Genomic DNA, 24497 nt, shown 5'->3' on the forward strand with positions numbered 1-24497 from the left:
TCATGGCAACCTTGATAAGGCGCTCCAAGTGCCTATAAAATGTGGTAGCCACCTCCTGAGCAACTATAATAGAGATGAAACCAGTGAAGTGTTTTGCAAATCGTAAATGTGTTTTGCTTATGAACTGTTTCTACTTTGTCTTAAACCCTTCCCTGCGCCGAGAATTCTGCCGCGTGGGGGGGGGGGGACTAGGCGGTGAGCGCGGCGCTTCGGTGCTCATGGCGGCTCCACGCCTTCATGGGTCACGGGCGGCGTGTGCTCATGGCGGCGTGGTTCCATCATGACCCCTCCCGCTCATTAATTCGCCCGCACAGCGGGGAATTAGTACCGCGTGGGCGGAGCGGCAGCGGCATGACGGAACCACGCCGTCATGAGCACACGCCGCCCGTGACTCATGACGGCGTGGTTCTGTCATAAGCACCCAAGGGGTTAATAATTGTATCTGTTTTATAACAGCTGGCCTGTTTTTTTTAATCTATGTTACACTTTGGAAATTGACATATTTTTCTACTTTGTTGATCTGTGTGATCGAAATAAAGTATTTTGACTGATCGACATTAGTAACAATGCAATGTGGCATGACAAAAATAAGACCAGACTGAAGTCAAAGTCACACTAGGAAAATATGGAGGCATATATTTGCTAGTATTTCATGCTATTCTTCTGGATGTCCTAACATAACTGTGTTATAGCTTGTACAATGCTTATAATTAGCTATATACAATATACTAAATGTCTGTGCATTTCGTTTATACCTCTCTAAGATTCTGTGCTGATTTAATACCTATAATTAAACTGTCCTGTTTTCAGTGATTATTTTGTGTGGCTTTCAGTGTTTTTTTCTCAGTGTTTTCCAAACCCTTTGAAATCAGTGCTTATCCGTATTTGTGCAGCTGTTAACTCCCATAATTGACAAAAACTGTTATTCCACTTTTAAAAAAACATATATATTTTTTTGCACTGATTGTTACAAGGCATATTTAATTTAAAGAAGTAATGCAGAGTATGTAGTGTTTTACCATTGGCAGTGGTTCTTGGCATAAAAAGGCTGTGTAATGCACTTTTACCCACATCTCATTACCTCTCACATTTGCTCTGTTGGGGCTCTGTCGGGTAAAGGACTATTCATGCATTAAAACAAGTAAGATTGCTATATTCAAATGTTTTAATATACTAACTTTTAGACTTGGTTGGGGCTCATTCACCTACACTTTACTGAATATTATAACAATGTAAAGGTGGTCAACCTTCTCAACAGCATAGTACTTTGTTAAATCTTTTACATTTCGAATTGCAGCAGATACATTTATAGCCATGCATTCTAAAGCATCTGAAACTTGATGCTTTACGCATGCTGCCCACTGCTTTTCTGTACTCTGTTGTGAAGACATTCATAGTGGCTAAGTGACCCCATGGCAAATGTCTCACTTTGTCAGTACTGACCTTTTAACAGTCGTCATATTGAATTCTGGGACTTGAAATTGCATTAAGTGAAGTGCAGTTGGATAAAAAGCCGGGATTCACTGAAGGAATCACGCAACAATGGGACACATTGCAACTATGAATTTGTTTGCTATGTGGAAAATCTTGTGTCCTATTTTCGCTAGTATCCCATGTTTAAGGCAACAACACTATTGTCACAAGTACCTGTCACTGCACCTTGCATTGAATGTTTAAAGCCTTTGTGTAGAAATAAGGAAGTCCAGTAGACAGTTCTTGTAGTTTATTCCTTAAGTTCCAGCTTAGTAAGTTCCAATGTAAATCTTAATGTAAGTTCCTAATATAAGCCCCACCAGGAGCAGCCTCTTGGCTGCTCAGCCCAACTTCTCCAACAGCTCCACCTTCAAGTACAAACATCCATAACATTCCAAATGACATCATATAGCTAGAGCATCAGGCAGAGAACCAGGGCGAGGGAGATGCATTACATGAGAAGCAGATTACTACACATTGGTGTTTGGCAGGTGAGCTGCTATCAGCATTGACTCGTTAGAAGAGGAGGCTGATGTATCAAAGGGTTTTGCCTATTCTGTGTCTGTTGATAAATGTAATTGTACATATTGGCCAAGGTTTGTATAAGTCAACCATTTCGTCAGTCATAGAAAGAAATAAACACTGACACATGATCAAATAAGGTTTTAATGTTCCCTGATCCTCTACAGTAAAAATAATTAGATCGGACCTAAAACATGCGTCTAAATCCTGCACCTTTAATCCAAAATTCACAAAACTGGAAGAAACAAAAGGAAGAACATTTTAGTGACATTCCTCGACTACAAAACTCAAGCAGAATAGACCAGGCTTTCTTGCAGCTACCTGGTGTAACAAAGTTACATTATGTTGGTCCCTTCAGTAAGAAATAAAAATGACTTATTCTTTCTCATTTTCCTTTCTTGGAATTGTGTTTTAGTTTGTGCTTGTTCATGTGTTTAACCGTGTTCATATTTTTACACTAATGAGGCCTGCTTTCCTTTCAGTGGGCCTTTTTATCAGCTATTATAGGTTTAAACCTAAAACAGGATAGCTCACCTTTAACCTAGAGTTTCTGCTGTGGAAGTTTGAGGGTAGCTGAAGAACTCCCTTGCTTTTTAAAGGAAAACTTTTCATCCATGCTGTTAGTGTTGAGAGTTCATTATATTGGTAAGACAACACAGTCCTTGTCACTGCTATAGTATGAAAACATTTTAAACAAGCATTTACAATGCAATGGTTTCGGCATTATTAAAGGTAGAGCTATTGGCATTGCTCATGACATTTTCTCCATTGGCTGGCCTCGTAAATGCTGGCCAGCCATTGGGGGAGAGGGGCGTCACTCGGTTCAAGCCCCGTCTTTTTGCAGTTTTTAAGCCGTGACGTCATCCGTCACTCAACTGCTAAATACACGCCCCGGAAGCTCGACGAAGCTGTGGGGAAGAAGCGGTAGGCTGGCGGGTGATGCCGCCCAACTGTGCGGCGTAAAGTGAAGTAAGAGCTGATGGAGGACTTAGAGGAAGATAGGCAGGGGATGTCACTGCCCCGAAGGCCCGACCAGCTAGGCCCCGGGACCATTGCAAGGAGGCTGCGGTCAAGGGAAAACTGGAGGCGGGTAGGCCCGACGTGCCTCTTTGACTCGAGGCAAAAGGTAGTGTGGCTGCCTGTGATACCTGCGGCCCCAAGTACAGGAGAAGCGGCACATACAGCAGCTGAAGGCGGGGTCACATCGAACAGCCTGAGGTGTGTGTGATCCTTCGTGGAGGTGGCTGGTGTGATCCTGGTGGTGGCAGGCGCTACCTATGACGAGGGAGGTTGGCTCCCCTTCCATGATGTGGATGGGGCTGTATTTGTTAGCCTGCAGCAGGGGGCCTCCTATGTAACACCCTGGCAACACTATTGACGTGGCTGTAGGAGACTGAGCAGTTGTTGGATCAGGCCTGGAGTACATGTGAGCCCTCATTGAGACTAGGGGTGCTCTTTGCAAAGGAAGTGGCTCCCCTAAGAGGCCATTCTGGGCTACTCAATGCCGGTGCCCTGCATAGAGTGGTGATATCGGGCAGCCACGGTGGGGAGAACTAGATCTGCAGTGGGTTGCTGTTCAGTGTGCCTCATGCCCCCACGGAGATAGTGGCATACGACTGGCGGACACTCTCACGTGAGCCACCTGCGCCCGGTTGGGAGGGGGGGCCGGGGCTGAGGGAAACAATCCAGGCAGAGGAGAAAGCCGTCATACCTGGCAACACAAATGACAAGCACTATCAGAAAGTGCCCCGGGGTTCCTTCTGGCACCTAAGCTGTCTCTCAGTGGATATGGCGACGGGTGGCAGGGGCCCAAAAGTGAACGCTCAGAAACAACTGGCCAAATTTGCGTGGTCGAAAGCTGGAGAGAAGGGGGAGACACAGCAAGTAGAGAAAGATGGAGGGCTAGATACCCCTAAACAGGGCCCAGAACCGACATGGCATGACGTAATGGCAGCAATTAATGGTATGCGCACCTCGTCGGATGCAGTTACGGTGGAGGTCTCTCTAATCAGGGCGGACTTCAAGAAGATGGACGAAAGGGTAAAATAACTCAAAGTAGTTACTACTGCTTTGCAAACTGACACGTCGGAGCTCCAGACGCTAGTGTTTGACTTGCAAAGGAAACCAGATCGAATGGCGCAACAACTGGATGACTATGAAGGCCGCGCCCGGCGTAATAACATACGCATTTTGGGAGTTCCAGAACGAACGGAGGGACTGGCGGCGGACCTCTACATGGAAGGACTAATCACCAAGCACCTCAAACCTAAGTCACTATCTAGCTATTTCTCTATAGAGAAGGCACACCGGGTATTTAACTATCGAGACAAAGACAGTATCCTACAGACTGCGAGGTCAGGCCCCCCTCTGAAAGTGGATAACTATGAAGTCGCCTTCTTTCCAGACTTCACAGACAAGGTCCAGGCCCAACGTCGTAGTTTTCAGGCAGTTAAGAAGGAACTTCGTGACCGGGAAGTGAAATTTGCAATGCTATTTCCAGCGCGGCTGAGAGTGGAATTGGATGGGAAAACGTTGTTCTTTGAATCCGCGGATGAAGCATGGGATTGGATGGAAGGGTGGAGAAAGGCTGGCAACCACGGAAGAAACCATGCTGGGAGGTCTGGTCAACAGAGAAGCGACCGGTCAGAAACGCGTGAGAATGGCTCACCGGTGAGAGAAGGGCCGGATGTGGAGCAAGACTGAGACACTCGGTGGATGAGTATGAAGGCTTTGCAACGCTGTGAGCAGAGCGAGTGCGGTTGGAAAGAGACTGGCACCGAGTAGAATCTACTGACGTCACAGAGTGGACGATGGCGACTTGGTAAAGTATTGCAGGTTGACCTGAGGGGTCTCACCCAAGACTTATGTGTTCGTAAATTGCGGATGGCAAAATTAATAAATTGTGATATGTGTACGCGGGGTAGGGACTGACCGCATGTTGGTGAGTTGGAGAGGCGCTCTGCCATGTTGGGGCGTGGGTAGTTTTAAATCCACGGGCAGGGAGGCAGGGAGGGGGGTGGCAATTGTTTCAGAGACGGGGTGGTTTCTAAATGTAATGTTTTGCTATGTTATCGTTCATATGTTGGTTTTGGAAGTGACAGACGTAGATATGGAATGGTTGTTCTCATTCACGTGATGCGACATAATGGGTCAGCCTTCATATTGACCTGTTTAGCTGTTGATGTAAGTGTGCTGTGGGATGAGGGTTGACAGGGAATTAGTGCTCTCTGTCCTGTCTTGGAACGTAAATGGATTGGGTGATAAAATAAAAAGGGGTATTGTTCAACAGTATCTGAAAAGGCACTCCCCGGATCTTGTGCTGCTACAGGAAGCACACCCGTGGGTAATAAATGTAAAGCCCTTAATCGGTGGGGATTTAAGCTTTTGGTTCATGCTGAGTATACCGCGGATTCTAGGGGTACGGGTATCCTGGTTAGGAAAGGCACGCCCCTTATTGTGCACAAGACTTGGGCGGACCCGGGCAGAAGCCCAATAGGAGGGAAGAGCTCTGAATGTTGTGTCGGTTTATTTGCCGCCGGCACTGGGTAGAGTGGCATTGACGGACCTTGGTAAAGTACTGACTGGACTTCCCGATGGTACCTTGCTGATGGGTGGGGATTATAACATGACCATGGATGATACGATAGACAGAGGGCTAGATCAAATAGAATTCATAGAGGCACTAGGACTCCTAGATGTGCGGCGGGAGTTGCAAACGACAGACTCCAATTTCACATACTTCTCTAGTGTGCACAACAGTCTCTCCCGAATCGACTACTTCCTAACGTATGCGGCCTCAATCGGCAGTTATAGACATCCTCCGACGTTTCCTAGAGGTATCTCGGACCACTCCCCTGTTGGGATTGAGTTCACACACGGGGAGCGGCAGGCACGTTCCACTATAGTTATAAACCCATGGCTCTTAAAAATACCCGACATTAAAGAAGAACTATGTGTGCAAACTGGAACTTACCTGCAGGACAATCTGGGGTCAGTTGACTCGGCACAAATTAGTGGGAGGCCTACAAGGTGGTGTTGAAGGGGCATGCACTGTCGTTGAAAGCGAGATATATAGCAGAGAGACGCCAAATACTAGGAGCTCAGGGGATTAGAGGGAGAACAGGCGCAAAACCCCTCGAGCATTGTACAACATAGATTGACCCTGAAACAGGATGAATACAGGCTCAAAACCCACGAACACATGATGTCCAAGATTAGTGCCACCCAGAATCGGATGTACGAATTGGGAGATCAGGCGGGGAAAACCTTGGCATGGCTGGAGAGACGGGAGCAGGGTGCGCGGGGGTGCCGAGAATGACGTTGCCTAGTGGGGAGATCCTACGTCACCTCAAAGATATTACGGCGGGATTTGCTGATCACCTTGAGAGAGTATATTCTCCCTCCACCGCGAACACTGCGAGAGCTTCTAGCAGATAGTAATGTGCCGACTCTCTCGGAGTCTAATAGGGACACGTTTGATGAGGACTTGACAAATGAGGAAATTCAGAAAGCGATTGGTCAAATTAAGTCAGGGAAAGCGATGGGGCCCAATGGAACTCCCATTGAGTTCCTCAAGGTTGTGGCCTCACAGGTTGTCCCACACCTAAAGGCGATGTACGAAGAAAGAGGTGAGAGAGGGCGCCTTCCTGCGGACCAGCGTATAGCTAGCATTGTGGTGATCCACAAAGCCGGGAAACCCGTAGACTAATGTGGCTCGTACAGGCCCATTTCGCTGATCAATGTGGAGGCGAAGATCTTGGCGAAAGCCCTCGCCACGCGCCTTGGGACAGTGATTTCCTCCTAGGTGCACCCCGATCAATCTGGGTTTATGCCGGGTAGAAATACGGCCCGTAATATACGCAGATTGCCTAATGTAATGGCGCGTAGGGAATTTCTGAGAGAAGACACATTTGATTCTATTGAATGGCCATATTTGTTTGAGGTGCTGGCGAGGGTTGGATTGGGCCCTAAATTTATAGGATGGGTGAAATTGCTATACACAGACATACAGGGACAAGTCAGGGTAAACAATTATACGTCCAGGGCCTTTACACTGCGAAGAGGTACCAGGCAAGGGTGTCCACTGTCCCCGCTGCTGTTTTCCCTTATATTGGAACCCCTGGCGGCCTAGGTCTGCCGAGATGTCATGGTACGGGGACTGCGATGGACATTGGAATGTGAAGACAGAATATCCCTGTATGCAGATGACATACTATTGTATCTCGCCTCTCCGTACAAGTCCATACATATCGTTCTTAAAATCTTTACGAATTTTTGGGAAATACTCTGGTTATGCAATTAACTGGAGTAAGTCGGTATTATTTGTATTGTGTGGGCAGGCTCCCCGGCTCCCTAAGGATTGTCCTCTGGTGGTCGTGGAGGAAGGCTTTAAGTATCTGGAGATTTTTGTTACCTCAGACCCGGCTCTCTTTTATAGTCACAACTTAGCAGCCCCGTTAGCCAGACTGCGAGCAGATGTTAAACACTGGAGGTCGCTGCCCCTGTCTCTTGCTGGACGTGCGGCCCTTTTTAAAATGTTGGCGCTCCCGCTATTCTTATACGTCCTCCAGAACTGCCCGCATCGAATCCCAGATGAGTACTTTATAGCGATTGAGGGAGAGGTACGCACGCTGTTGTGGGATGGTGGGGCCCCTAGAGTGGCATTTCAGAAATGAATGAAAGGATGGTATGACGGGGGGATAGTGTTGCAAAACCTCAGACTATATTACTGGGCCTCTCAACTTGTGGCAGTGAACCATTGGAGGTATGCTTCACCGACTGACCCGGCCTATGCCCTGGATAGGTACCAGATGGATCGCTCTGGCTATTTGGGGGCCCTCTATTCTCGCACTGAGAGACAGAGGTATATTGGCCCGACACTACACACAATACAAGTTTGGCGTCTGGCAAACACATGATTGGGATGGACTAACGTTCTTACTAAGGCCACACCACTATGATGCACGCAGAAATTAGGCATGCTATGCCACCAACCAGGAGTTGATAGATGGGATATGATAGGAATCTCGGCAGTGGGGAACTTAGTCAAAAAGGGGACCATACCTAAATTTGAGGACCTTAAAAGGATTTACCAGATGGCGTTGGGGGAGATATTCTGATACCTGCACATACGACATGCTCTGCGGGCGGCCTTCCCGAACTGCGGGGACATACCAGTCTCATCTCCTCTGGAGGACCGCTTGCTAGACGGGCTACTTCATTCTAAAGCAATATCCCTATCATATAAAAAACTTACTAATAACTTACCTGACAACTTTGGCAAGCTTAAGGAGCAGTGGGAAAAAGTCCTGGGTCTGAATGAGGAGGAAGATTGGCGGTTGGACCTTGTCGCCCAGAGAAGCGGCCATCACACTTCGGTTTAGATTAATACAACTTATGGTACTGCACCGGTCATATATGACGGGGTTTGTGCTTGCAAAAATAGGTGCGAAACAAGATGAGCTTTGTCTGAAAGGCAGCAAATAGCAGGCTACCTTTTATCATGCACTGTGGGAGTGTCCGATGGTGAATCGTATATGGTGGAGGGCCACGAACCACATGCAGTCTGCGTTGGGGAAGTCGGTGGGCCTGACGTCCCGACTAGGTTTGCTTAACATATGGACAAATATTGACCTGACTGAAATTGAACAGCAGCTGGTGACGCTGGGATTCACATTGATCAAGAGAGAACTGGCAAGGGATGGGGGCCGGGGGCACCGTCCTCCGTAACGGTTTGACTTAAAGAGCTGGATAGATGTATGATTGCTTAGAAAGCGGTGTTCATAACCAGGGGGTGCCCGAAGAAATGGAACAAGAAATGGTCGAAATGGAATGTATATAGAGGAGATATCTGTGTGTCGCTCGTGGTTGAGTTAGAAATGCGCAGGACAGTGGACAGCTTAATGTAAATGTGCTATTGACCTTGTTAATGTGTATCATGATGACTGTGGACAGCTAACAACATGTGGTGAAACTGTTTCTTCCCCTGTCTGTCACAAACTTTCTTTAATAAAAATATCTAAAAAAAAAGAAACAAAATGGTCTCCGTAACCTGACCAAGGACACACACCCTCCAATAATAACAGTAATAGAAAAAGGACATATTCCAGTGAACTGACCACGGCCAAGCCCCAGCCAATAGTTACAGCAATAGAAAGAGGACATAGGAAAACTGCTGATCATTGAAATAGGACTGCACTGTAAGATCCCAACAAGGAGGCAACAAGTTCAATATATCTACCTGGTGAACAAGTTCAATATATCTCCCTAATCTACCTCCTGCCACAAATCAGTCACTTCATCTCTTCAAACTCTACAAAATGGAGTCTGACCCCAAACATTGCTTATGTACCTATTTGAAAAATCTGGTGTGACCCAAAGCTTTATTGCTAAACTTACTATCATGGTCTTTTATATATCCGTTTCTCTCACTCTTTCTGTATTAATCTTTCTCTTTGTATTACTCACGCTTCCTGCATTCCCTTTCCAAGTCTGACCTTCCTCACCCTCGCAAGCCTATTGATTGTTGACTTTATCCTCTTACTCTCTCCTCAGGTATTCCCTTCCTAATTGTTTCCACTGATTGTTGACTCTACCTTCTTACTCTACCTTTTTTACTGCTTATTATTTTCTTAGCTCATTGATTTATCCATATGTCCCTTTAACTCATTCTATATTTACGCTCTTGTATTGCTCTCTCCTGGTATTCCCACTCTAATTTAGACATTCCACGCCTTTGCAAGCATTGTTGTTGTCTTCTACTGATCTGCTCTTATCTGCCGACTGTTTATCTATTTGATTGCAAACTTTACTGCTGGTTTACTGATCTGCTCCATCTGTGCCGATTGTTTAACTATTTCATTTGCTCCATGCTGTCAATATAATTTATCTATTTGATCTGCTCCATTTTTCCGATCATAAAACCTCGCTTGTATACCCTAATCCTCGTCTAGCCCCCATATTTCTATCTCCCAGTGCCCCCCTTGGTTCCCAATTCTCTTCCCCTGCTCTACCCCCCATTTCCTTAACTTCCTTCTCTCCACTCTCTCTTCCTCTCACATCTACCCAGCATGCCCCCTAACAGCATTCACTACCGCCCCCTCACAGCATTCACTACCACCCCCAGTACCCTACTCTATCCAAACATGGCCCCAACTCATGGACCATTCTGTACCCCCCCACAATCTCTCCAAACATGCAAAGAAAAACTTCAAACATAAACTCCTTATCTGTAACCCTGAAACACTCATTGTTGATAACTACCTCAGCCTCACCTCCCCCATTGTAACCAACTACATCTTTTACTCAAAACGTCCTTCCAAATGGAAACGCATCTTCCTACAACACCTCCCAATCTCTAAATCAAATAAAATGCCATATGTATTCAAAATTAACACTGCTCCCTCCCCAGCCTTTCATGGTGATATTGATGTCTCCATCTTCAAAACAGGTAACATCCTCATGCAAGCTATGGTATCCCACATTTCCATCTTTGAACACCACTTCAGCATAATGTCTCTCACTCTGCGCCTAACACTCCTTCTCCCCAACTGAATAACGCCCCGCCAACCTCTCCCTCCCCCCTTCTCCCTCGCTCCTCCTCCACTCTCAACCATCCAGCTAACACCATCCTCCAACAATTGACTTCACAGTCACACTCCCTGGACTTCTCTATAGAAATTGACATCCCCCAACCACCGTTACCTATTTCTCATCCCCCTCTAATTTCCCTCTCTACCCCTTACTTCCGAAATTCTCAGTCCTCGGATCCCTCCACTAATTACGTTTGCCCCCAATCCCTCCCATCTACTTATCATTCCCCTGTGATTACCCCCTCTTCATGAGCCCCCAACCTCTCTCCCCCTACCTAAATACTCACGTTCTCCACCGTCCTTTCCCCTCAATCCCCTAACACAACTCCTCACTCCCCTCGTCTTACCCAACCCGAACACCCTCTTCTCCTCCCTATCCCCCCTAGCCTGCCCCTTCAGGCCCTCCTAACGCCGCCTCCCAATCCTTTATCCCAACCCCCGATAAATACACAACCACTCCACCCTAATATATCCGCTCTCCACTCCTCTCTGACCAAATCTCCTGAAGTTCTTAACCTCCTGTCCAACCTAGCCCAACACCTCACACCCCCGACACCCCTCACTACACACCCACTACCCTAAAACCCCCTTCAACCATCAGTTCACCGTCTGCAACTAACCCAGACCATTTCCTACCCACAAATCATTCCCTTCCCCTAGCCAACGCCCCTTTTGTACCTCTCTTTACCCTTATTGCCCCTAGCCTACACAACATTGAACTCGATCTATATAATTTGATTACTGAACCCCTCTCACCTAACAGCCCCCTCACCCCACTCCCACTACCCTATCCCCCCTCACACATCAGTCCACCCTCTGCAACTAACCCAGACCATTCCCTACCCCCGCCCACCCCCAGTCAGCACCCCCCTTCATCCCAATTACCAAGAGCCCACACAACACTGAACTTGACCTATCCAATTTGATTACAGAACCCCTCACACCTAACAGCCCCGTCACCCCTCGCTCCACTCCACTCCACTCCCACTACCCTATCTCCCTCCTCAAACATCAGTCCACCCTCCACAACTAACCCAGTCCACACCCCCTCTGTACCTCCCCTCACCTTAATTGCCCAGAGCCTACACAACATTGAACTTGACCTATCTAATTTGATTACTGAACTTTCTCAATTCAGGAAAGATTTGATCTCCCTCAGCTCCAGAACTCCCCCTCACCATAAAATCCCAACCCACCCCTTCCCAGAAATCCCAAACACCAAATACAATCATTGGAGATCAACTCCTCTCCGCTGCCGTATACATAGACCTTGCCGCACCTCGAACCATCTCTCCCTGTCCGACCTATGCAATTCAAATGTATGACGTTACAACGAATTCCATTGCAACGCATGCCTTTACCACGCATGCGTTACAATGGAATTCGTTTTCCACGCATAACCTTTACCTCGGATGCTTGCGTGGTGACGTCACACGTCGTTAAGAGAAAGCGGAAGTTTATTTTCCGATTTCTCTTAAACGACGCTGATTAAATACATAACCCGACGTGACTTCAGGTGAGATTTTTTTTGGGGGGGGGAGACCCCCCCCCCCCCAAGCCCTCCCTTTTTTACTTTTTACCTTTACCACATATGCCTTTACTACAAACCTCGTAGTAAAAGTATGCGTGGTAAAGGCTTTCGTGTTAACCACGCATGCGTGGTACTGCATGCGTGGTTAAGGATTTCGTGGAAACGGCTTCGTTGTAGAGGCCGTTTCTCATGCAATTCTTACCCTCCTAGTTTACCAACCACCAATCCTCCACTCCCCTACTCCCACATCCCTGTTATCCTAGGGACAAATAGAATCCCCTCCTCCCCTGCTTCACCCAGACCACCGGCCCAACTCACGTTGATTCACTCTTGCCCACCCACCTTATGCAACCCCACACCACTTACTTGTATGCTTGTCAACTTCTCCCCCCACCCCCCGGGATACTCTATTCTTAGAAAAGATAGACCTGACAGAGTTGAGGGTGGTCTAGCCATTATTTTTTTTAAATGAACTTCAGCTATCCCTTGTCAATAATTCTGGCTACTCCTCCTGTGAATACCTGGAAGCTGAACTGACAACTCAAAATTCCCACCCAATTCGTCTACATAACCTATATCGCCCTCCGGGACCCCCAGCCCTTCATTGAAGACTTATCTGAGCTCCTGACACAATCCTCACTATCCAACTCGAAAAATCTTTCCTGGGGATCTTAACCTCCATTGGAACGATACAGATGATCCCACTATCTCCCTCCTCACTAATCTACTTGACATCAATGAACGCAAACAACTATGTCTGTCCCCGACACACACACCAAAGAAGCCATCCTTGACGCCATTCTTTCCCATGAAGATCTGGCCTCCGTGTAAAATATCGTCCCCATTGACTGGTCTGACCATCACCTTATACTGTTTACCATTGCTACCACTGTAACTCTCCCCACCTCCAAAATTAACAGACCTAAGACATTGACCAGAAATCTAAAACGCATCCCCCCGGGTGTTCTTGAGTCTAAACTCCAGGCTCAACTTCTTCCCATTCTCCACTCACTAAATGTTAACGAGCTCACTGAACACTTTAACAATACTGTCAATGATATTCTTGACCAATTAGCCCCGCATAAACTCAAAAACCAATGAAACACCCCCTCCAACTCTTGGTTTAATACGTAGCTTAAAATCTAAAGACGGTCACTCAGACTGTTGGAAATAACCTGGAGACACCATCCCTCTCCCTCCCATCTTGCACTCCTCAGACATGCAAGATCCACGTACAAAAAACACATCTTCAAGGAAAAGGCATCCTTCTTCCGCACTCAACTTGATCGTGCCAAAAACAGACCTCGGGTACTCTACAAAATCATTTGAAACCAAACTTTCCCCGCTCCTCCAAATCTCATCGCCTCCTCAGCCAGATGTGAAGAAATTTCCCACTTCTTCTTGGAAAAAAATAGCCAAAATTGATCAATCCTTCCTTTCCACACAGCTCCCCTCCAACTCCCAATGCAATCCTGTCCTCACCTCTAATGCCTACTCCACATCCCCTCGACCAGTTGACCCCTTCTCACTTCCGCCCACTATTCTACCGCTCCCCAGCGACTCTCCTCACCCACCCCTAATCAGTCACCGCACCTATCCCCTACCACATCTCTGGAAACCAACTCCCCTAACTCACAATTAAAGAACAATGCCTCTTTGCTCAATTTCCTCCCCATGACTGAGCTAGAAGTCCTTAAAATGATTGGTAATCTTAAACCGTCCTCCCACACAAAATACCCCTTACCCTCTAACCTTGTCCTTGCCCTTGCCCTTAAGCACATCATCACCCCATACTGGACCACAGTCATCAACACCTCTCTCTCCACTGGCTGTGTCCCCATCTCCCTTCAACTTGGACAAATCTCTCCCATAATCAAAAACCCCAATGCTGACCCCAGTGACCTAAACAATCTCCGCCCCATCACTAACCTCCCCCTTCTCTCAAAGGTCCTTGAAGAATGTGTCCTACTACAACTAGACAAACGCATCAAAAACTTCAACCTACTGGACCCCTTTCAATCAGGCTTCAGGAAAGGCTGCAGCACTGAAACAGCAGTGCTCAATGTCGTCAATGACATCCACCACTCACTTGATAATGGCGAGACCTGCCTTCTTATCCTCCTTGATCTCTCCGCAGCGTTCGATACAGTCAACCATTCAGCCCTACTTAATGTGCTTAGGACCTGTTTCGGCCTTAATGGTACTGCCCACAAATGGTTTGTCTCCTACCTACAACACCGAACTCGGCAAATCAAAATTCAAAACTATCTTTCTAACCCCACTCCTGTCTCCCTTGGAGTCCCCCAATGATGTATTCTCTCTCCCTCCCTCTTTAACCTTTTTATGGAACCCCTCACCCTCATTCTTAAACAAGCAGGCATCAACTACCACCTCTACGCCAATGACACCCAAATCTATTACAAGATTAAAACTCATGCTGACATCTTACACCTGGTATAGAAAAACAGTGGTCCTTGACTATTATAGCTCAAGATCAAAGCAATTAAATGAGTATAAAGAAATGTATTAGGCACATGAGAATAAAGGCAAAAAAGTTTCCAGGCCTTTACCAAATGACTGATAATGTCATTTTATTCAGTCATGATGGGTTATTCCAAAAACAATGAGTCAAAAAACAGATGCTATACAATGTTATATCGTCACATTTATCATCTAGAAGAAGGGAGCGTGTGAAGCTTGGTGCTCATGTGAAAAAAGAAAGGAAAAAAATTGTGGTTGCATCAAAATAGAAATTCAAATAAATTATAACATGAGGGATCCAGCATGAATATAAAGCATAAGTTTGCTTTATATTATCTTCTCATGTAAAGCGCTTCGATATCTCTGGGTCTAGCCAGCACTATATAAAACTTTTAAAATAAAATATTAAATAAATAAAAGAGTAGGGGTCCCCCATCGACAGACGTACTCGGGGGCAGATTTTACACACACAAAACCATAGAAATTCAGCAGTTATAGCTTTACAGCGTGAATCCTTTGATGCTGTGCATTAATGCTGTGCATTATTCCGTCATCTAGTGGTTGGGTCCGGAATTTTCTTTTTTTTTCCCCTTTTGTTTTGGTCGCTGTCGACCACCATTTGGTACCAGGTACATCCCCTGTGTGACGTCTGAGGTTATCCTGGAGGTCGATGTGCGTGATGGCCATCTTCAATTTCTTTTTTCCTCCGTTTGGTCTGGAAGCAAGACTGGAAGCTCTGAAGAAAGCTTCGATATTCCCCAAAAACTTTGAAAAATATGAAGATTGCCGAGAAATATCATTCATCATTGACGTAACTGGAGGCAGGAGCAGAGCTCCGGTTAAATACTAGAGGACATCTGTGGTCCACAATTGGCGAGGTAGGGGTCATGGAGAATACCCCCTTCAAGTTCTGCCCCAAGTGCCACCACAAGTACGCTCAACGTGACCTACACGACGTCTGCAACCTCTGCCTACCCGAAGATCATCAGGACAAGGACTGAGGCCTGCGCAGCGTTTCAGCCAAAGACGCTAAGGACACGCCGAAATCAAAGACGTCGCTGACAACCAAGAAAACTTCTCTGAGAGACCTGGGTTTTTCTAGCGACGAGAAAGAACAGGGAGCACCAGTGGCGTCGATGTGTGAGGGCTCGGACGTCGAGATCCTACAAGGGGACTCCACCCCGAGAAGAAGGCGAGGGATCGAAAAAGAAGACTGACAGGGTAAGACACCATAAAGATCCGTCGGAAACGAAGGGCCACGAACATAAGGCGCACAAGGTAGCCCCGACATCGAGCAAAAAGGCGATCGAGGGTCAGACTCAATTGAAGGCACCCCACGGAACCCAACCGAAGGTTACCGAGGAGGGAAAATCGCTGATAACGACGAAGCCAAGGGTCGACACCGAACTGGCAAAAAAGGGCACAACACTGCCGAAGACTACTGCCGACGTCGGGAAGAAACAAAAATCTCCGACGCCGAGAGAGCCCTCTAGTTCGAAGAAAAAGGAAAAGACTCAAGGAAATGGCAACACTCCTACAAAGAAGGAGTTCAACACCTCACTGAAGGATTTTCAAATCCCAAAGACAACGGCTGCTGAACCAGAGAAAGTCGATGCCGAAGAGGCAGAAGACACCGAGGGAGAAGGGGAAGGTATCGTCAACTCACCTCCAACACCTGAGCCTCATGGCGAAGAACCAGAGAATACAGAGACATACCTGAAGAAGAGGAGAACTCTAAAACTTTCGAGGATACATGGAACGACCTAGACACAGAGAGCCCAGAAGAAGAAATTTGCTGTTATGCTTTGAAAGCTTCACCCCCAGATGACATAGCTTTCTATAATGAAATTATAAAAAGGGCACCAAACCAATTTGGAAGAAAAAGGGGGCACATGTTTCTTGCTAGAAACCCTGACACCAGCTATAAAAGGAACACAATACCTTCCTATGCAGCCCAGTATTCAGGGTCAAGGCAGTCAAGGAACCAGCCTCAAACAAGGGAGTAACCCCTAGTGTGGAGAAGTAAAAACCCTCCTCAAAATACCCTAAATATATCCAGGGAAGTGCAGTCTCCAACACTGGGCCTCCACCTGAAAAAGAAAGTAAGAGAATGGATATGGTGGGAAGAAGGATGGAAAAGGGGGCAGCAACACAGTGGTATACTGCTAACTAAAATGCCCTACTAAATAGATAAGGCCACCAACAGTGGGATGAGATTGAGGAGTTTTTAAACAACCTCCCTGAGGAGGACAAGAAGAGGGCAAGAGTATTGTCCAGAAGGGAAAAAATGTGGCAAACACATGTCTGAAGTCAGCTGTGGATGCAGCAGATACTGCTAGTAGGCAGATGTGCACAGGAACCCATCTCCAGTTTTAAGCAGGAAATTCAAACCTCCATCATTAATAGGCTGTTCAGTGGAGAAGCACTGTTTGGCAAAGAAGTAGACGAATCCCTTCTGCAGATCAAGAAGGACAATGAAACAGCAAGGGCAAGGAGGGCACTGCAACAAAGAGGGTCCTTTAACAGAAAACCCACGGGAAGAGGCACCTTTGGTCAAGGACAACAAATGGGTCAATAGTCAAGCTATCAAGGTTGGCAACAACAACAGAAGCAGCCCTTTTGAGGAAGAAGCAATGGCAGAGGAAGAGGCCAATCCTCTTGAGGAAGAGGAAATGGGTTTAACTGACTTAATCACAGATAAGGACCCACAGAAGACACCAGGGGTGGGAGAATATCCTTTTTCCACAAACAATGGGAAAGGATCACAACAGACAATTGGATATTAGACTTGGTAAAGTACGGGTATTGCATAGAGCTAACAAGCATACAACCTGCAGACCCACCAGAGACAAGAAAATGTATGAAATCAGAACAAACACTGCCCAACGCCGAGATCAAGGAACGAAGCCTGAAGCAGGCAATAGAAAAGGTACCAAGACCAGAATGGTTCAAAGGAAACCACTCGCCATACTTCATAATACCCAAACAGGATCTAACTCTAAGACCAATCAAGGACTTCAGGTTCATAAACAAGTTCATACTAACACAACGTTTCAAAATGTGTACTCTCCAAGAGATAATTCCACAAATTCATAAAGGGGATTACATGGCAACAATAGACCTCAAAGACGCCTACTTTCATATCCCCATGAACAAAAGACACATAATTTACCTAAGATTCCTGTACAATGGAACACACTACCAGTTCAAGGTACTTCCTTCCGGAATAAAATCAGTTCCACGTGTGTTCTGCAAAGTGTTTAGCCGCGGTGGTGGCACACCTGAGAAGAGAGGGAATACAGGTCTACCCCTATCTAGACGACTGGCTCATAAGGAGACGTTCAAAACAAACATGGCACAAGCGTGTTCAAAAGGCGATCCAAACGCTGCAAATACTGGGTTTCTCGATAAACCACAAAACATCGTCAACACCCGAAAAAGAAAAAACCTTCCTGGGAGCAAGGTTAAATACAATAAAAGCAAGGGCATACCCCACTCAGAACAGGATACAAGCGATCTATCAAGAAAAAACTCTACCAGAAGGGCAGTCTCTGACCGTGAGGAAGGTCATGAAACTAATGTGCATGATAGCATCATGCATACCACATGCATACCACTTATCCCTCACCCACGCCTACACATGCACCCATTCCAAGAACAGCTTACCAACAGCTAGTCTCAAGCCACAGGAAGTTGGGAGGATCTAGTGGTTGTAACAAAAAGAGTGCAAGCAGAGATACAATGTTGGGCATCCAACAACATAGCACAGGGGAGACCTTTCAGGAACCCAACTCCATCTGGGACAATCACCACGGTTGCATCCCTCAAAAGTTGGGGAGCACATTTCAACCGGCTGAAAGTACATGGTCGATGGAACGTACAGGATTCCACAACACATCAACTCATTAGAAATGAAAACTGTCTTTCTGGCACTAAAAGCATTCCAGAAACAATCCAGGGGAAAAACATTTTAATCCAAACAGACAATACAACTACAATGTTATATCTGTGGCGATCTCTTCCGCTCTCCCTTATGGGCAGGGCGGCATTATCCAAAATGCTCACACTTCCGAGACTTCTGTACATCCTACAGAATACACTGTAACCTGTCCCTCCGGGAGTTTTCAAACGTATATCACAGGCGGCCCCCGAGAATCTCGTTACATAAGCTTACTAGAGGAGTATATGACAACGGTCTGGCACTCCCGGATGTCAAACAAAATTATTGGACTACGCAGCTCCCGCTGGTCAATGACTGGGTAGGTGTACACGGATGGTTCTGAACCTGCACCCCACCCAAGACCTCCGGGTATAGAGGAGAGGTTCACAGTTGCCCCCTGGCATGACCATCCTATCCTCATAGGATGGTCATGCCAGGGGGCAACTGTGAACCTCTCCTCTATACCCGGAGGTCTTGGGTGGGGTGGCCTGACCACACCAGAGTGGTGCTACAGTGTTGGAGGGAGGTAAGCAAACTCCTAGGGTGGGCTGACAGACTGACAGGAAGGACCCCTCTGTGGCTGGGCGACCAAATGGGAGAGGTGACTGCGGTAACAGGCTTCCAGGGGTGGAAGTTAATTGGCATAGAATATTTGGTTGATGTCTGGAAGGGCGACGATCCTCGCTCCTTTGAATACCTTCAAAAGGACTATAGCCTCCACGCCTCGCAAAGATACTACCACATACATCTCCTTCATGCCCTACGCTCCTACTTACATAGCGGTACGTTGATTCCGGAATACTCCCCCATGGAGGATAGACTACTCCTCGACCCCATAGTAGAGAAGACATGTCTACCATCTACCGGAAACTCATAAATAACATACTAGACCCTTTGATAACTTTTAGGGCAGCATGGGTCAGGGATCTTGGCAGCCTCGATGACGAGGACTGGCAGGATGCTATTCAGAGTCCGCGCGAAATAGCAATCTGCTCATGGTTTAGATTGGTGCAGTTAAAGATCCTTCACCGTACCTATTATCCCTGCACTCACTTATATGCATGGGGCAGGAGTCGTTTGGCCGTTTGTGCGAGGGGCTGTCAACAAGAGGGCACCTTTTATCATATACTGTGGGAGTGCCCGGAGGTCATTCCCTTCTGGTCGAGAGTCACGAAAACCATGTCTGAGGTGGTGGGCGTAGCGGTTCTGCTGGAGCCAAAGTGGTTATTGTTAATGATCAAAGGGGGCTCCGAGTGGGCTAGACACGTGGAGATTTGGCTCGCATTGGTAGAAACGAAACATTGCCAGATGGTGGGGGTCACAGGCACCTCCGCAATGGTAGGAGTGGAGGCGGGATATTGATTGGTGCCAAGGGGCAGAAGAAACTGTATATAGGAGCAGAGGATGCTCTAAGAAGTGGAGGAAAATTTGGGGCCCTTGGTTGACATACAGCGGGGCAGAAGTCGCTCTGGAGGAGTAATGATGATTCTTGGTCACCCCGCTTGTGTCTTCATATGCTTTAAATTGATACTACCTATGCTATTTCCTGAAATGCTTTTCAGATATCCTCTGATGTTGTTTGGTCTCATAAGAAATGTTTAAAAAAAAGAATTAACAATGTTCTATCTGAACAAACAAGGTCCTTTCCCCTCAGCAAACTTGCACAGGAGATCTGGCAATGGGCAATAATTCACAAAATCAACCTACGGACAGTACACCTACCAGGAATAGACAACAATACAGCGGACCAGCTGAGCAGACACAGCAACTGCTCCCACGAATGGAAGTTGAAGCAGAAAACAGTGCATTCACTGTTCAAGTTGTGGGGAACACCTGTTTGCAGCAGTACAGGACAAAAAAGGCCAGTCCTTTGCCTCGAGGTTTCCACACCACCTGTCAAGGGGAAATGCACTTTCACTCAACTGGTCTCAGACATTTGCTTACGCCTTTCCACAAATACCCCTGATGCAAAGAGTGTTACAAAAAGCAAAAAATCCAGGAACACATATGATTCTCATTGCCCGGATCAAAGCGGAAAAGGACCTGCTAACAATGCAACAGGGTCAGATCTTTCACCCAGAGCCAGCAATGCTACATTTAGCAGCTTTGCGCCTGAATACATAGAATTTGTACACCTCAAACTGCCTCTGCGGACCATGAAAATTCTAAAAGAGGCAAGGAAACAGTCAACAAGAAAACGCTATACAGCAAAATGGTAACGATATACCACATGGTGCACCGCTAACAATAAAAACAGTTCAAACAACACACAAGAAACCTTACTTACCTCTTAGACAACAACATTAACTACTCAAGCATAAAGGTGCACCTTGATGTCATTGTAGCATACACAAGAGGAAAATCATGCAAAAGCTTTTTTACAAGACCAGTAATCAAAAGGTTTTTAGAAGGAGCAAAAATAATTGCCCCACCAAGAGCAGCTCCAGTACCCACATGGAGCTTAAATACAGTACTTTCTCAACTAATGGCACAGCCCTTCTAGCCCATGCATGCAGCGGACCTCAAAGACATAACTCTAAAGACAGATTTTCTCATTGCGATAACATAACTACGAAGAGTAAGTGAGCTGCAAGCATTAACAATTCAAGAACCCTACTTACAAATCCACAAGGATAAAGTAGTCTTAAAATCTAATCCACAGTTCTTGCCAAATGTGGTTTCTAAGTATCACTTAAATCAAAACATTCTCCTGCCAGTTGTGTTTAAAAACCCAAAGACTAAAAGAGAGAGATGCCTCCATAACCTGGATGTAAGGAGGGCTTTATTGTATTATTTGCAAAAAACAGAACAGATCAGGAACACAAAACAATTCTTTGTCGCCTACTCACATACCAACACAGGCTCACCTGTCATAAAGGCTACTATTGCAAGATGGATGGTACAAGCCTAGTAAAAGCCATCCAAAGAACTAACAGTTCAACCAACCGCGCATTCCGCTAGAAAGAAAGGAGCAACGCTAGCCTTTATGGCCAATGTACCCATTGAATACATTTGCGAAGCAGCACCATGGGCATCACCACACACCTTTACAAAACATTATAGTGTGGATATACAAATCAATAAGGAAGCTCAAATTGAACAAAGTGTGCTTCAACACCGGTTGCAAGGTCTTCCTTTCACCACGGCCTCCCAGACAGGGGAGAAACCACTACGTAATCTAATGCACAACATGTGAATCCAGAAAAGGATTTATGCTGCAAAACGAAATGATTACTTACCAGTAGGAGTAGTTTTGCAGCTTGAAGAATTTTCTGAATTCACATGCGACCCACCCGGCCTCCCCTATAAGGAAAACAAACAGGTGGGGAAGCAAAAGACTACATCGGTATTCAATAACCCTTTTCCCAAGGATTACAAAAGAATAAGAACAGAAAAAGAATCTGAAGATGGCCACCACGCACGTCAACCACACAGGGGGGTCGTACCTGGTACCAAATGGTGGTCAGCAGCGACCAAAACAAGAGAGGAAAAAAAAGACAATTCCTGATACAACAACTAGATGGCGGAATAATGCACAGCATGTGAATCCAGAAAATTCTTCAAGCTGCAAAACTACTCCTACTGGTAAGTAACCATTTCGGTACTTGAGCTAACTACTGTACCTTACACCCCCATAGTGCTCTGCTTATGACCTCCCATATCACTTGACTCATGACATGGTAGGTGGTTTAAGTGTTTAGTAAAAGTTTCTGAGACTTAAAGAAATATACTAAGCTATTGGGGGAGTTAAATTACTATTCTTTCTGTACTACTAATGAGCGATACTATTTCTAACATGTCATCTGATCTATAATCCCTTTATTAATGCGGGTGTACTATTTATCAGTGTACTAACCTCTACACTGACACGTGTCCGCTGCTGATGTATGCTTATGGTAGTAGTTTGCAACAGTATAAGCTGTTCATTGAGACTTGACTCCACAGTGATAACGGAGTATAGTTCTGTTTTATGACTACTTACCAGTTTCCTTAGACATATCTCCTTTGTGACGAATACTGTAGTAGTAGATTGCAATAACTTCATCTGTTCACCAAGACCTTTCTCTAGGGAGATGGCTCAATCTAGCGGTCATTTACAGCAGACTGACCTCTCTGCTCTCACCTTTTTCTAGGCTAACAAATAATTTTATTAGTGGTTTGTGAGACAGTGGCTTGTCTGCTAAGACCTCTTTAATTGTTGTATGTTGTAGTGGTTTGTGTAAATCTGACATTTGTACAAAAGCCTTTTTCTGGTTTCTTGAATGGCGGTGTTGTGGTTTACAATAGACTAGTCTATACAATTAAACTTTTTACTTTGGTCATTAGTATTTAGAGTAGTGGTTTAGAAGAGACAGGACTATCTACTGAGAACTGTCTCTTAGGAGATGAGTGAGTGTAGTAGTTGATAAAGTTACAATGAGCTCTGTGCTGTACATCTCTCACCTGTGTCATAGTCTTATTAAAAAAAAAAATATATATATTGTATTTTATTAAATATATTGAAGTTTACTTTGGTGGATAATGTCATGAGTGATGTCACGGACAATGTCATGAGTGACGTAATACGTGAGGTCATAAGTAGTGTGTTGCAGGACGTAAGTTATAGCTCACGTAACTATAACTGCTGCATTGTTATGGTTTTGTGTATGTAAAATCTGAGCCTAACTAGAAAGTTGTTTTTAATTGAGCTATAATGTCTCTGTAACCTTTATTTTTTTCAGTGAATTTCAACGGTCTTTTGATTCTATTTTCTAACAATAACGTCTTTGTAACCTTTGGTTTTTCTGTGAATTTCACTGTTATTTTATAATATTAATTGTTCTAGGTCAGTACTATACCTTTTTACAAGTTCATAAATAAAATGTATTCGCACATTTATTCTTATTATACATTTTATAAGTAACAATTAACAAATCAAGTTAAGTTAATTTAAGTAATCTTTCTATAAACGCAATACACAAAGTTTCTCTCTCTCTTTTATAAGATAATCTTAACATTCATTTTATGGATCCTTGGAGCCACTGCAAATTTGAGAAGGGAGCCCATATGAGTACTCTATGGTTAATAGTTCCTGTGACAAAATCCCTGTGGATCCGGGGGTTCGATCAAATAAAAAAATATATATATGTGTTATACACAGGCCCCACAAATGTTTACATTAACATTAGAGGAGCGATATCCCTTCATTAATATTTGGAAGCCTATCTGTGTTTCACAACATATTTATTTTATTAGTTCGGCAAATCCACTATGGATCCCCTCTGATTCCAGGAACACCTCTAAACCTCAACTTATCATTGGATACAGTAAGTCTCTACCCATGCACATTGCAAGACACACTCAAAATCAGTTATTTGTGTTTCATATCTCTCTAGAGACAGACTGAACCACAGGTCCATCCTTTTTTTAACTTTCCTTCCAAAGTACTGAGTGTTATAGTCAAGATGTCTTCTGCTAGAAGAGAAGGGGAAAAGCAAGAAGGACACTTACCACTTCCAAAGAATTCCTCCAATGTCTGAAAATATTTCTCCATCCCTTAAGGAGAAAATAAAGTTGTTGCAAAAATTGTCCAATGCAATATATGCACCAAAACACTATCTAGAGGTACGGGGAAGAAGTATTCACATGGTACATCCTCCATGATGGAAACTAATATAAACCATACCTACAAGGACATATCAGAGGATGATGAGAGAGAGGGAAAGTGGTGTATCATCATCAGCAGTTGGACCATCTGTGGGACGCTTACCACGCAAATAGATGGTTATCATCCTCACTGTTTCACCAAAAACTGCAAGACATGGTGAATCATTGTGGCAAAAGCCATATGCCATTTGCACTAAAAATGTCATCTGTTGCCAAGTTTATGGATTTTTTTCACCTCATCATTCCACCTTCCATTCCTCTTAATACACCAGTAAATATCTGAAAAGCAAATATAGAATACATTTAACTTTAT

At 45.3% G+C, this 24497-nt stretch overlaps 1 protein-coding gene across 2 annotated transcripts in view; it reads left to right on the forward strand.

Annotated features, from left to right (window-relative positions):
* NUP88 (nucleoporin 88) overlaps positions 1–24497 on the forward strand; it is a 362163-nt gene that overhangs the window by 263275 nt on the left and 74391 nt on the right. The gene's annotated exons all lie outside the window — the stretch shown is intronic.

This window comes from Lissotriton helveticus, chromosome 3_1, assembly GCF_964261635.1.
Source record: "Lissotriton helveticus chromosome 3_1, aLisHel1.1, whole genome shotgun sequence".
Taxonomy (NCBI): Eukaryota; Metazoa; Chordata; class Amphibia; order Caudata; family Salamandridae; genus Lissotriton; species Lissotriton helveticus.